Source organism: Phoca vitulina, unplaced genomic scaffold, assembly GCF_004348235.1.
Source record: "Phoca vitulina isolate PV1807 unplaced genomic scaffold, GSC_HSeal_1.0 scaffold40, whole genome shotgun sequence".
NCBI classification, from domain to species: domain Eukaryota; kingdom Metazoa; phylum Chordata; class Mammalia; order Carnivora; family Phocidae; genus Phoca; species Phoca vitulina.
Window position 1 is genome coordinate 6,561,239 of NW_022589743.1, and position 14,371 is coordinate 6,575,609.

Consider the following 14,371-nt stretch of genomic DNA (forward strand, 5'->3'; position numbering starts at 1 on the left):
ACGGTGCCATTAACATCTGAACCGCACCATATGCTTTGCTTTTTATGTAGACTTCTGCATGCTAGGGTTGGGCTTTTCGAGTTGACTCTGTCACTATCCTAAAGGCAACGAGATACACTCTAGTCTCAGGCATGTAACATAATTAGCATGCAAGCCCAGTTTTTAGTGACTAGCCCTCTGCTCGGCACACAGAGGCTGCTCCACCCTTTTTGGCTGATAGACTGAACAAATACCTTATGGGGCGGTAACGCTGGATCCTACCGTAGATTTTGGCTGCTAACAGGGCCTAAGGTCAGAACTATAAGGCATTCCACTCAGAACTACTTGACTGAGACTTCTGTAGCATACAGGAAACACAATCAACTTGGGAAAAGAAAACCGGGGTCCTTGTCTTAAATCTGTTTGTGGCTATAGGACTAAAGATGAGTGACTCAATCCATGTCTCCTGACTTTTCATCTTCATAAAAAAGAGAGGAGATACTAATGTAATAGCTCTATTTCAGAGTCCTCGTGTGCAATAAATGAAAATATATGTCAACTCGGTTTCCTAACTAACCACATAAAATAAAACAAATCAATGTCGGGTATATAGAATTTTTCATCTAATGGTTTGAAACTACACAAAAGATCAGGCACAGTCTTTGTTGTTAAGATACTTAAAAAAAATAATTATGGCAGCAGGGTAAACGTGAAATCATTGGAAACATAGAATTTCACTAATGTCCCAGCAGCCAGGTGAGCTTGGAGGAGCACTTGGCTTATCGAGGAAGTCTTCTGAAGCAGATGGAATTGAACATAGTGCTGTTCACATAGCTGAAAAGGTAACTAATTTCTGAAAGCTTTTTCCAGTTTTTGCAAATGCCAAAATTAATTTCTCTTGACTAAGGCTATTTTGGACTCTGAAAACCATGTGGACTCTGTTTCCTAAATCCTTCCCTACACTGGTTCTTTAAGTAAAGCCAACCTGCCCATGCGTCACAGGACAGATGGAAAAGTAAGTCAGTCGTTGCCATAACCCGTCCCACACCATCTCTTTCTCCGTGCCTTGCTCTCTGTTTCTGGTTCACTACTCTGGTATCTTTGGTTTCAGGTAGCGGTTTCTGACTTCTCCATGGTCTTGAGACTTTCTTCTCTGCCTTGATTCTCTGCAAGAGGAAAAAAAAAAAAAGTCATAGAAGAAAAGCCAGCTTCACTCCCTGACTCTCACACTGACTCTTGGGCTCCCCATTGTAAGAGGGAGAGCAGAGACATTTCTGATTTTTGCAGGGTGCATAGAGATGGGGACTGGACGTGTACAAGTTCAATAGCTGTGTTCTTATTTACCATCTCTAAAGATTCCTGTTTTATATCTCCATTTGTTCTTTTCTTTAACTGCTAAGTTCCTAGGGGAATAATTGAGAATTTACTTGTTTATGTATACTAGGTGATCTGAGGTATTTTACATGTAAACATACATACAGTAAGACTGGAAAAAATATTTTTAAAGAAAAAATAAAAACCCAAGTGATCAAAATGGGGGAGGGGGCAGGAAAAGGAAGAGTTACGACAGTTGAATCCATCATTTATGTCTATGTTTCCTGGCTCCTAAAGGAAAGACACTTGATGTGTCATGAAGTTTTCATTCTTTTCCTAGTAGGAAAGAGATAAGTTCATAAATTAAAAACAGGTTATATCTTGGTTTGGGTTCTGAGGGAAAAAATATTTCCTAGTAGATTCACATAGAGGATTTTGAATAAAAATAATGGATAATATTTTCAATAGTTGTATTTTTCCTTTCCCTCAAAATAAAAATGTTCCTGCATTGACTATTTCTAATGTTGAAACTTTGTAAAATTTGAGAAAATGTATTGCATCTTGTTCTGTACAAGTAATTCTACCCATACCAGAAAGAGGGCATTTATCATAAAGCTAATGATGCCTAAGCTTCAGAGCACCTCACAGACTTGGGCCCTTTCAAAGATCCTGCACCTAACCTGTATTTGTAATTTATTCTGTTTTTCTTAAAGAGGGTCCCCTTAATTGTTTGTCATTGCCCCCCAGGCCTGTATCTCCTCCAAATCTCATGTAATGTAGGTGGTCTCTTTAAAGTAGTTGTAGAATTTGAGGAATGACTAACAGACAAATTTTATGGATGAACCTTCTGAAATATCAATTGTCAACTCTAGGCTGTTAATATTATCTTTATGGCAGTCAAAAATAGCTGAACTCTCATACCAGTATCCAAAGGAAAGCTATTCATTATTGTTGATGGAAAGTATCCAGAAACCTTAGATAATTTGGTTTTATTCAATGGCTCTTTATTAAAAGCTCACAGTAGATCTGTCACTTTGTTAAATGCAGTCAGTACTAAAATTAAAGGCATGATTCCTACTTTTGAAGAACTCCTGGTTTAATAGGAAATAAATATGCATTACAATATAGCATCATGAGTACTAGAATTACTATATATATATAGGGAGTAGTGAGAGAATTAAGAAATACGCAAACTATGCTTAACTTTGCTGGAAGTGTTAGAAAGGGACACACCCAGTAATAGAATTAACAAATGTAACATTTTGCTATGAAAATTGGTAATTACCTCAAATTTCTAGTCATTTTTGCTATATTTTTTAAATACTTGATAGTGATCCTTAAAGATAGTAAAAAGGAATTAGGCAATCAAAGAAGAGTAGGAGAGAATTTAGATATATGTGAATCATTTGGAAAGATAAAGGAATCTGAGGCATTTGGGCTTTGACTGGCCAGGTGAAAGGGAGCTAAGGTGAAGATGGTGGGAAGATGGTGGAGCTAACTGGGCCAGGTCTGAGGATCCTGAGTAGTCCTGCAGTGCTGTGTACAGACATCTGATTTACAGAGCAGAGAACATTTTCCGACTAAGTATTTCCAAGTAAACAAGATCTTGCCAAGGTTTTTCTATGTAAACTATCAACTTACGCTGCATCTCCAGAGCCATGACTATGTAGGGAATCAATACATCTATTCAGTCTTTTCGTGTCACTTGGCCTGTTTCATTGCCAGTAAATCTGGAGCTCAGATATATTCTTTGATACTCACCAACTTTCATCTTATGGTGGGCTTTCTACAGAGTTCTTCAGTGTTGATGTTTCCCCTGCTAAGAGAAGAAGCCCAGTATTGCCAGGGACACCAGGGAAGCCTGAAAAGAAATACCCTCTTCCTTTGTATCAGTAGATGCAATGTCTATTGGAATACCTTCTTATGTCCAGAGTGCTAGTCCCTTGAGGTGAAGCTCAGAAATACCTCTTCTGTTGTTACTGTGTACCGATTGCTCCAGAATGGTTGAAGCTCTGCCTTTATACCCCCCACGCATAGGCCTGGTGTTATAACTAAAATCTGCACACCAAAGCATTGTCACTGTTCATTTCTTCTGCACCCACCAGATCATAAGCATGTAAGAGCTACCCATCACATGTTGTAGTTAACCTTGATCCAATTCTTGTTCTTCTCACTGCAGTTAGTGGAGATAATTATCTTACCACCTTAGTTCCCGGAAGAGAAAGATAAGATGACAAGTTTCTTGGAGTTATATTCAGTTAAGAGTGGTTCGTTCCAGAGTGTTCTTCAGCATTACATTTCTTTATTTTCATTTATGCCGTCAGTTCTCCCAGGGCACCTAGATGGTTGCAGCAGGAGAGGGTCCAGGGTCTGCGTCCTTCTCTCTCAAATTGTCCTTCTCCACAACCCCTCAACTGAGTGCAGGGCCTAGCATGCTGGCCTCAACTCTTCCTAGGCATGTGGTAATATTTATCTGAGAAGCTTTGTTTACCTTGCTTTGTATATGTATTGTGATTAGAAAAACCTGAGTCATTCAGAAAGACTTGCTGGTAAAACAGATAAGAGTTTGTATCCTTCCTTTTTCTTGATTTCCACATGACATCACCTCGACCCCCACCTCTCAGCAACCGTCAAGCTTGGCATATCAGTAATTTATCTTTCTGAAGGAAAAAAAAAGTGCTACCTCACCACATAGCACAGAGACCCGCATATGCATTAGTTTATATCTAAGGCACAGAGGCATAAACCTCAAGAAGTCTGTGGTCTCCTGGGGAAAGTGAAATCTGAATAAATGTTTATAAAATATTGTGATACCATATAGAAATATGGGCTGTAACAAAACAATACTTTGAAGACCTGTGAAAATAATGCTTCCTAAAACAAATACAGCAGAACACAACCTTTAACGGATTAGGTTTATCTGTGCTGGACCAATTCAAATAGATTGTTTGGAAAAGCACAGAGCATGGAGTCAGGAAGTTTTTAGTCTTTCAGATTGGATCTGGAAATAATCTCCCCCCCTTCTATATTTGCAGGTGCTTCTAAATTGAAATTATTCCACCTCTGCAAAAATGAAAGCCATCACACGTCTTCCTGTCTCAGCAACTTTTGCTGGGAAGTTGCCCAGACCTGAATAATATCAGGTCCTGTATTTTCCTTTATAAGAAAAAAAAAATTATATGACTCAATAAAAACCTTCCCTGAAGAACAGAATTATCGTATTTCAGTGACAATCTGTTATTGTGCTGTTTTCTAAATGAGTTGATTAAAATTCAAGGGATCCTAAGTTCTACATCTCCCCTCCCCCACATACTGCTCTCCTGTGTTTACCACCCAACTTGTTGAGTTACCTAACCAGAAAAGTTTTTTTTCTTTTGTATGAACCCTTTGAATGGAGAGAATGAAGTGAGACAGTTGTAAATGAATCTAAGTGTTAAAACTCTTATCTAATTTTTTTTTTTAGCATTCAAAATCAATGTTCAAATTTCCCACTACATTTCAAAAAAAAAAAAAAAACCAGGATACACTACCATGGTTCAATATTTCTATTCTAAAACATATTAAATTTACTTAAATTAAACTCAAAATAGAAGAGGAAGAGGAGGAGATAGAGGCAGAAAAGGAGACGCTCGATTTTTCTCACTTCATAGGTGAGAAGGTTATGGCATAAAGTTAGTGATTTTCTAAGTGTCACCAAGCTCCTGCTGGAGTTACATCCATTTGAACCAACTTCTGTTCCCAAGCCTGTTCTCTTTAAGAATCACCAAGGTGGCAGTTACTATATCTAGATATTACTCTAAGCACTTGACAAATGTCATAATCCTATGAAGCGGTACAGTCATTATCCCCATTTTGCACATGGGGAGACAGGAACAGAGCATCTCTAGATAGCAGAGCTGGGATTCAGACCTGTGTCATCTGAACGTAGCTGCCAGGCTCTTACCCTCTGTGCTATACTGTCTTCCCATTGTGCTGGGGGTTTTTAATCATACCTATGTTCTAGAATCATATGGAATATTTTAAAAATCTCTGGCCTCAATTCGGATCCATGAAGTGAGAATCTATGGGGGTTAGACCAGAGGACAGGTATATTTTCAAAGCCCCCAGTTGATTCCATGTGCAGCCAGGTTTGAGGACCTCTGTGTACCAGGAAGTTTCAGGAGAGCACAGTGGACAAGAGCAAGAACTGTATAATCTGATGATCTGGGTTCAATTTTTAATCTTTTCACCCAGTAGAATTGTAATGATGAGGAAGTTACCTTGCTTGCTGTGTCTTGGTTTTCTCATCTATCAATTGGGTATAATAATATATCATACCTACTTGATGGGTTTGCTGTGGGGTTAATATTTAACAATTTCATCACATTTACTGGCATGTGATAAACATTTAGTAGATATTAACTAAGAAGAGCTTCTTGTATCCTTTCATGGGGAAATGAATAGATCTGGAGAGGGTTTGGGCTGCAGTCATTTGATGGGATAGTGTAGGATAATGCAGGTTGATGATCTGGATTCTGCTTATTCTCTATTTTACAGTATTTTGTTTCATGGTTTTTAGGATGTCCAAAGTCATTTCTGGAGTGATTTAGGAAGTCCATGAATGTTGATTCATAACTCTGACTCACATGTTATAATTACTATTTTTATTTTATATAACTTTTATTAAATGTCTATAATTAAAATTTGAGTATAATTTATATGCATCAAATACTGGTTAAGCAGTGGACACATGTTATTCAGTTAAATATTTGTATTGTCTCTATAAATTAGTTACATGTTTTTCAAATTTTGCTAGGTAGGAAATTGAGACACAAAAGCTAATATGTTTTACAATATCAGGTCCCGTTTTTTCCCCCCAACTTGTTCTCTTCTCAACCACCATAACACATTTCAGGTTTTTCTTCCAACAGTATCTTAGTTCTGTAACTGATGTCTCGATTAGTCAACAATTGCCATGTAATGCTGCCTAACAAAAAACAGCACAAAACAAGACTCAGTGTCCTATAAAAAGCATTGTTTTGTTTTTATTTTCTCATTCATGCAGCTGCAGCTTGGCACTGGTTGGATTTGCCTTTTTGGCTCTAAGCCTAGGACAGGTTCATGTGAGCTTCATGCATCTCTCATTCTTCTGGGACTCTGGGTCACTTAGGACATGTTCTTCTGTGATCACAGCAGAAATGAAAGAGGGGCAAGCACAAAACCACTGCTTATAAGGCTTGGATCCAAGTTGGCCCACTGTCACTTCCACTCACACCATATTGATCAAGAACTGAGGAGGAGGGATGCATTCTCTGCCTCTCGTAGGAGGAACTGCAAAGTCAAATAGAAAAGAGCAGAGATGCAGGGAGTGGTAAAGAATCACAATCAATGATCAGTAATCCCCTTCAGTTAGTAAGTGGCATATCTAATAGTTGAAACTGAAATCTCTCTTAACACAGAATTGAGTATCTTTTGTGAAATCTTTCATTGAGAAATTAGGACTGATAATTTTGAAAGGCTGAGGAAAATGACCAAATGAATCCTCCTGGGCTCTTTTCCTCTCCTTTTATCTGCTAAAGTTAGGATTAATAATTTTATTAGTTTTAGTTAATTTATAGGATCCCCCAAATTTGGAATGTTTACCAATTGGTAATTCATAGGATTACCTATCTATATAAGGTCAGAGGTATACATGTTAGAAGCAAGCATACATGCACATACAATTACTTTGAAGATTATAGTAATGGTAGGCTATTTCTCCTTCTCTCTCTCTCTCTCGGCTCTTTTCAGTTGATTGCATGAGGGAGTTACACTAGTTCAAGTTAAAAGCAAACCCCAAATGGTTACATTATACCAGTTGTGAGTTTTTTAAACTTGTGACAAGGGACAGAAGGGAGATGCTTCTCATTACAAGGAAATCCTCACTTAAGCTTCAGTGAGCCAGAGCACTTAAAACTCATGAACCTTCAGTTGGTCGTCATCCTTAGCCAGTCCAGTCTCTACCAGGAACTGGCGTATGTTCTTGCACTGGTCACCTGTAGCTGAATTACTTCTCCACATTCTGGATGCTCAAGTACAGTACCATTGCAGGCAGATTTCTTAAATGCCTTCGCTAGTTTCTTTTTATCGTAATCATCAAGGATCCTTTGGACAGTAGTAAGGGTCTTCCTGCCATTTCTCTGTTGAATTCTTATATGGATATAATCCTCAGTGCCAGCAGGAAGCAGATACCATGCTTACTTGAATCAGCAAAGGGGTCGAAAGAGTGGAGGTTCTGGATAGTGGACATAAGGACAGAGGATAGGATTTCTTTTCCTCCATGGAAAAGAGGGAAGGCGGCTGCAGGAGAAGGCAGGGGGGGCTAGGGAAAGGGTGTAGGGGGATGGGGCCGGAGCCTCAGGAAGGGAAGGAGCTCAAGGGGGAAGCGGTTGCATCCTCCGTGGTTGGCGGCTGTGCAGTGACTGGGGCCTTGCCTTCTCTTTTAAACTTTATACCCACTAATACTATAAGCTCTACTTGCATTTTAGAAATCAAGTTTGCATTTTTCAGTGCATCGATGGAGGTAGTTCTAGCTTGCTTTCTATAGTATGTCAGTGGAGATACAGCTCTTCTTCATTTTTGTATATATCCCAGTGCATTCGTTAATGTGATGGAAACTTTTTATAGGAGAAAAGCAAACAGGTTAGCTCTAAATAAGTGGCCAAAAATTTTGATTTTTTTTAAAAGAAAATTATGCAAAAGGTGTCATATATATATGCATATATATATATATATGTATATACACACTCATATATATAAAGAGAGAGAGAGAAAGAGACGGGAGGGAGGGAGTGGGCACTCTCCTTTTTTAGGTTAGGTTGGGATATGAATTTGGGAAACATTGCACCTTAACACCTGAATTTATTGTTTCCATTTAACCAAGAAATAGTTCTTTGGTAAGTTGCTTTACCCCTGATTTTGCATGTGTGTCATTCTTAAAATTTGAGGGTATAGGAGCAGAAGAAAGGAGATTTTCTAATATAGTTAGTTCCTCAAAAAAAAAAAAAAAATCTCAGCATGAATGTTTCCATTTCCTAGGAAATTTTTTTCAGTTTCTCTTAAAGCCAGGATATATTAACTATATTGAACCAACAAAGGGCTGCTCCCTGATACGAAATTCATTTTCCACAGTCATTCTGTCTCTTCAAATATAGCTTGTTATGTATTTAAATGTTGGATTAAAAGCCAAACCTATCTGAAGCTCTGTAGGTTTTCAAATCAGTAACAGAGAAGAGCAAGAATGGTGTTTTTAGATTCCACAAAAGAATCAATCATTTCAGTAATAAACGTCAAAGTCTCTTATCTTTAATTCCTATAAGAGAAGACACATTTGACGCTTGAGTTTACAGATAATCTGATAGAGTGTGTTTTTGTGTGTGGCTGACTCGTTTAGTCCTTATTAGAAACTCACAGCTTTATTCTAAAGGATCAGTTATAAAGAAGCTGCTTTAATAGAGAAAAGGCACGGTTGACCCATAAATGACTTGGACAAAACTTTCATGTTGGCATTGTTCCTTTTTTCTTTTTTTTTTTTTTTTTAGATAGAAAAACAGGGGCCCAGTTGGTTAAGCATCTGCCTTCAGCTCAGGTCATGATCCGAGGGTCCTGGGATTAAGCCCTGCATCGGGCTCCCTGCTCAGTGGGAAGCCTGCTTCTTTTCCCTCTGCCTGCCGCTCCCCCTGCTTGTGCTGTCTCTCTCTGTGTCAAATAAATAAATAAAATCTTAAAAAAAAAAAGATGGAAAAACAGATGCATCATTCTAATTTGAGGTTATGGACACCCACATTGGCTCCTGCTTGATCCCTGGAATGGATTATTTTCTGACCTCATAAAACAGTGTGTCTGATAGTCCTACAGTAATAGAGCTGGGAACACCATGTGTAAAATTAAATTGAAGGGTGGTTGAGACAGCTCTCATTTCCATTTTGGAGATGCTTCCATGAAAAGGAAAAGAAATTCTGAGGACATACACTGTAACTTTGCAAGACATCTGACAAAAGAGTGTTCGACTTTGTACTCTTAGACATGCACCTCTTCAACCACTCAGTACCATGAAACAGCCACTACATAACCATGGTCACACTAATAATGAAACTGCAAGTATTTTTAGACTTTTTATTATGGAAAATTTAAAACATATGTGAAAGTGCAGGGACTAGTACACTGAACCTTATGTACCCATCACTCATGGTCAGTCTTGTTTCATGTTCACTGCCATCTACCTCTGACACAGGATATTTTAAGAAAATCCCAGATAATCATATCATTTCATCCATAAATATGTCTGTAGGTATTTCTCAAAATTAAAGACTCCTGTTACCATAATACTTATTGTGGTTAACATAATCATCATAATTACTTAATGTCATAAAATACCCAGCCAGCATTCATGTGCACATTCATGCTTATGCGTGGAGGAAAGCCATCCCTACCCCACTTCCCCCCCCACACACATTTATACATGCATATCCCTCTTGTTTGAAACATGATTCAGAAAGGCTCATTAATTGTGATTGGTTGAGATGTCTCCTGAGTATCTTTTAATTTATAATTTCTTTCTCCATGTTTGTTCTTTTCTTTACAATTAATTTGTTGACAAAATTCAGTTTGTCCTATAATTTCCCACAATCTGGATAGTGCCAGTGGCATCCCCGTGGTATCTACTCATGTTTTTGTTTGTTCCCTACATTTCCTGTAAATTGGTAGTTAGATCTGGAAGATTGATCAGATTTTTGCTTTCTTTGTTTTATAAGAACACTTCTTTCAGGAGGGACATGTCTGGCCCTTGGTTAGCCACCATTGGTGATCATTGCCTGGCTCTAGGTTTTCATGAGGGGCTGAAAAATGGTGCTTATCCAATACAGTCATACCTTCCTCATCATTAGTTGAAATGGTTCTCTAAGAACAGTCCCCCCATTCAGTGGTTTGGATAATTTTGTATAGGAAATTAAGGTAAATGTTTTATTTTTTAATTTACTGGTTTTTAAAATAAGTTGCTTTCCTTGTATACTCCAAAGATCTATCAGAACATCATCATCATCATCATCATCATCAACATCATCATCATCATCTCAAGGATTTAAATACAGTTTATATGTTTAAATCCACCAGTTATTATTGATCTCAGTGATCAAATGTCTCAACTTAGACCAATGGGAGCTTCTAGTTAACTCTGAATCCTTTTAACTCCACCAAAATAGTATTAGGAATGTTCCCTGTTTGTTATCTGTATGATAAGGTGTTCCACATTCATCTCCTACATTTTCTGTGTTAGATGTCATATTACACATCTACAAGGTGCCTTGGTTCCTTTTAGTGGTAGATGATAGTTGGAGACAAAATCTGGGTACTGTGATTGTTTATTGCCACTGGGTCAGTCATCGTTTAGAAGACTTTTCGGTGGACAGAGCTGGGATATATGTAGTTTTATTTCAAGAAATGCTTTATGAATTTATATTGATTTACTTCAAATTCTGGATTTCAGAGTTGTCACTTGACCTATCTTCCCTCATTAGTTCCTTTTCGCTATGTTGAAAGTGAGTTCTTTAAGGGCCCAAAAGAATCAACCATTTCCTTTATCCCACTTTTGTCACAGAATAATATTAATGCCACTGACAACAATATGACTGGCAAGTTTTAATATTTTCCACACTTGTTTTTGTCCTTAGGACCTATACCACTCAGGATATACCTCATTAGGGATATATAGTCAATTTACAGTGTTTCACAGCCACTTGGAAGTTGTTCCTCCCTTACTGTTACCATATCAGCCTGATGCACAATTAGCTCATTTGTTTCATTTTTCTTCTGCTTTTTTGGACTTTTCAAAAGTTATTTCTGTTTTAAAATTATGTGAAATATACCAGGTTCCAAGAAGGCCAATATAACAACATACATATTGAGAGGTTTAGTCTCCATAACTGTCCTAGTTACTGTATTGCCTCCTTCCCTTTAAGGGGGAAAAAACATTGTTTTAACATTATCTTGTATTTTGCTATTTAGTGTTGTATGCAAACATCTATCTACCATTTCTCTCTTTACGCACACACACACACACACACATGTGCACACATATCAGAAATGGCAGAATATTATATGCACTTACCTCTGTCTCACTTTTTCACGTTAACCTTAAATGCTGAGTACCATTCCATTTTAATATACACAGATATACCTCATTCCATTTTTCCAGCTGCATTTTTCTCATAGCTACATTGCATGGATATTTCATAGTTTATTCAGTGGGCCCCCTTTTCGTGGGCAATTGGGCTGCTTTCAATATTTTGTTATTACAATTACTGGTTCAGTAAATAGCCTTTCCTTAATTTTGCTCATGTAATTTTTGTATATATTGCCAATTCCCCTCCATAAGAGTAGTAACATTTTGCATTCCCACTAGCAGTATCTGAGATTTTTTTCCTTACAGCTTTGCCAACAAAGTCAATTGTCAAGCTTTTGATTTTTTGCCAATTTGATGAGAAATGCTAACTCAGTGAGGTATTAATTTGCATCTGTCTTATTATAAGTGAGGTTTAGCATCCTTAATATGTTTAAGTTCCATTTGCATTTCTTTCCTGTGAAGGTCATTTCATATTTCTAGCACATTTCCTCTAAGTTAGCTGATATTTTTCCTCTCTATTTTTAAAAAAAAGCCTTTAAAACATGATAAATATTAACTCTATTTATAATTTAAACTACAAATATTTTCTGCAGATTGTCATTTTATTTACTTTGCCTCTGATGTTTCTGCCATGCAATTTATTATTTACTTTTATACAATTAAATGTCCATAGCTGTTTTCTTTTGGCTTCTCAGTTTTGAGTCATAGGAAAGTTTTATTAGTCCATGGTTATGGAGAAATTTGTCTATGTATGAGACTGGATTTTATGAATAATTGACCACTTATTTTACATCCATAAACTTTAATGTGAAGAACATAATGAGAATATTATGTCTAGATCTCATTCCTGGCTATGCCACCAACTAGTTCTGTGAGTATGAATATACTACTAAAAGAAATGGAGACTTCAATAGCTTGTTCAAAATTGGGCTAACTATTAACTACCACCAGGGATTATTATCAGGATTAATTGAGAATATAAAATTCCATACATGATATTATGCAGCCATCAAAAGGAATGAGATCTTGCCATTTGCAACGACGTGGATGGAACTGGAGGGTATTATGCTGAGCGAAATAAGTCAATCAGAGAAAGACATGTATCATATGACCTCACTGATAGGAATTCTTAATCTCAGGAAACAAACTGAGGGTTGCTGGAGTGGGGGGTGGGGTGGGAGGGATGGGGTGACTTGGTGATGGACAGTGGGGAGGGTATGTGCTCTGGTAAGCGCTGTGAATTGTGCAAGACTGTTGAATCTCAGATCTGTACCTCTGAAACAAATAATGCAATATATGTTAAGAAAGAAAAAAAGAAGAAGAAGAATGTAGCAGGAGGGGAAGAATGAAGGGGGGGAAATTGGAGGGGGAGAGGAACCATGGGAGACGGTGGACTCTGAGAAACAAACTGGGGGTTCTAGAGGGGAGGGGGTTGGGAGGATGGGTTGGCCTGGTGATGGGTATTGAGGAGGGCACGTTCTGCATGGAGCACTGGGTGTTATGCACAAACAATGAATCATGGAACACTATATCTAAAACTAATGATGTAATGTATGGGGATTAACATAACAATAAAAAAATTAAAAAAATAATAAAATAAAATTCCATACATGACTTCCTTGTCATAGCAGGTTCTTCAAATTATCTGTTGATTCTGAATTTCTTTTATGTATGAATTTATGGTACAGGAGAAATTATTTGGGATTGGCTCTTCCAAAGGTAAAATCATTTCTTGGCTCAAAATCTGTTACCACATTAATAATCATAGCTTATTCATTTATATCAATTAAATTTCCATTTTTCAGTTCCTTAGTAACAAAGAAGACTGTCATTTTTGGAAGGAATGAATGAGTTTCAAGTAAAGATTAAAGCAATCATTTTGTTTCAGTATCTCAGAACCATGCTCACATTCTCAAGTTTATTTTATAATGTTCTTTACAACTCAGCAATGTTCCTTCGTGCCTAACTCCTCATCAGTTTCTTCTCATGTGCCTTATGTACCACGCATTCAGGAATCCTTGATGTCCTTGGAAATCGTTCTCATCTTTAGACATTCATTTACTCCAAACCTTTCTTGAGTGCTCTTATGTACCAGGAACTCTTCTAAATCCTGGAGTTCACCAATGCTGCCGACATACTTGATTCTTGATGCTCCTTTGTTGAAATGTGCAACGTTCTCCCTCCCTTGTAGGACACTACTCAGTAATTTATAGAAAGCATCTGGCTGTTATCTCTATTCAATCTACAATGTCTACAGTGTTCCATTGAATAAAGGCCTTTTTTAACTCAGGAGTTTTTTATATTACCTTTTTATTGAAGTATAATGTAGTGCAGAAAAGTACATAAATCAAAATTATTGAGCCAAATGAACCTTCATAGAGTTAACAAGTCTGTGTAACCAACCAGGATCAAGTCATAAGCCATTACTAACACCTGATAATCTCCCTTCATGCACATTCCAGGTGAACACTCCTTCCAAAGGTGGCCACTAACCTGAATTAAAACACCATCGATTGTTTTTGCCTCCCCCCCTTTTTTCTGAAATTTATATGAATGGAATCTTACAACATGTGCTCTTTTGTTCTTGGATTATTTTCCAGGAACATACAATGGGTTAATATTTGCTTCTAGTTTTTGACTCATAGATATTGCTGTATGAACCTTCTTGTACATTCCTTTTGTTGAATATATGAATGCACTTTTGTTGGGTATATATCTAAGAGTGGAACCGGTGAGTTATTGTGTGTGTGTTTGTATGTGGATATTCATTTTTAGAGGATAATACCAAGCAGTTTTCTAGAGTAGTTATACAAATTTATAATCTGTATGCAACAGCAGTATTATAGTTGTAGTCATATCCCAGTTAATTCATATCCTTGTCAGCACTTGGTTGTTTGTTTTTTCTTTTCCTTTCCTTTCTTTCTTTTCCTTTCTTTCTTT

General features: G+C 37.3%; 1 pseudogene; it reads right to left on the reverse strand.

The window, feature by feature from the left end:
• Positions 1–7,221: 7,221 nt before the first annotated feature.
• LOC116647745 lies at positions 7,222–7,561 on the reverse strand (annotated as a pseudogene).
• Positions 7,562–14,371: the final 6,810 nt, after the last annotated feature.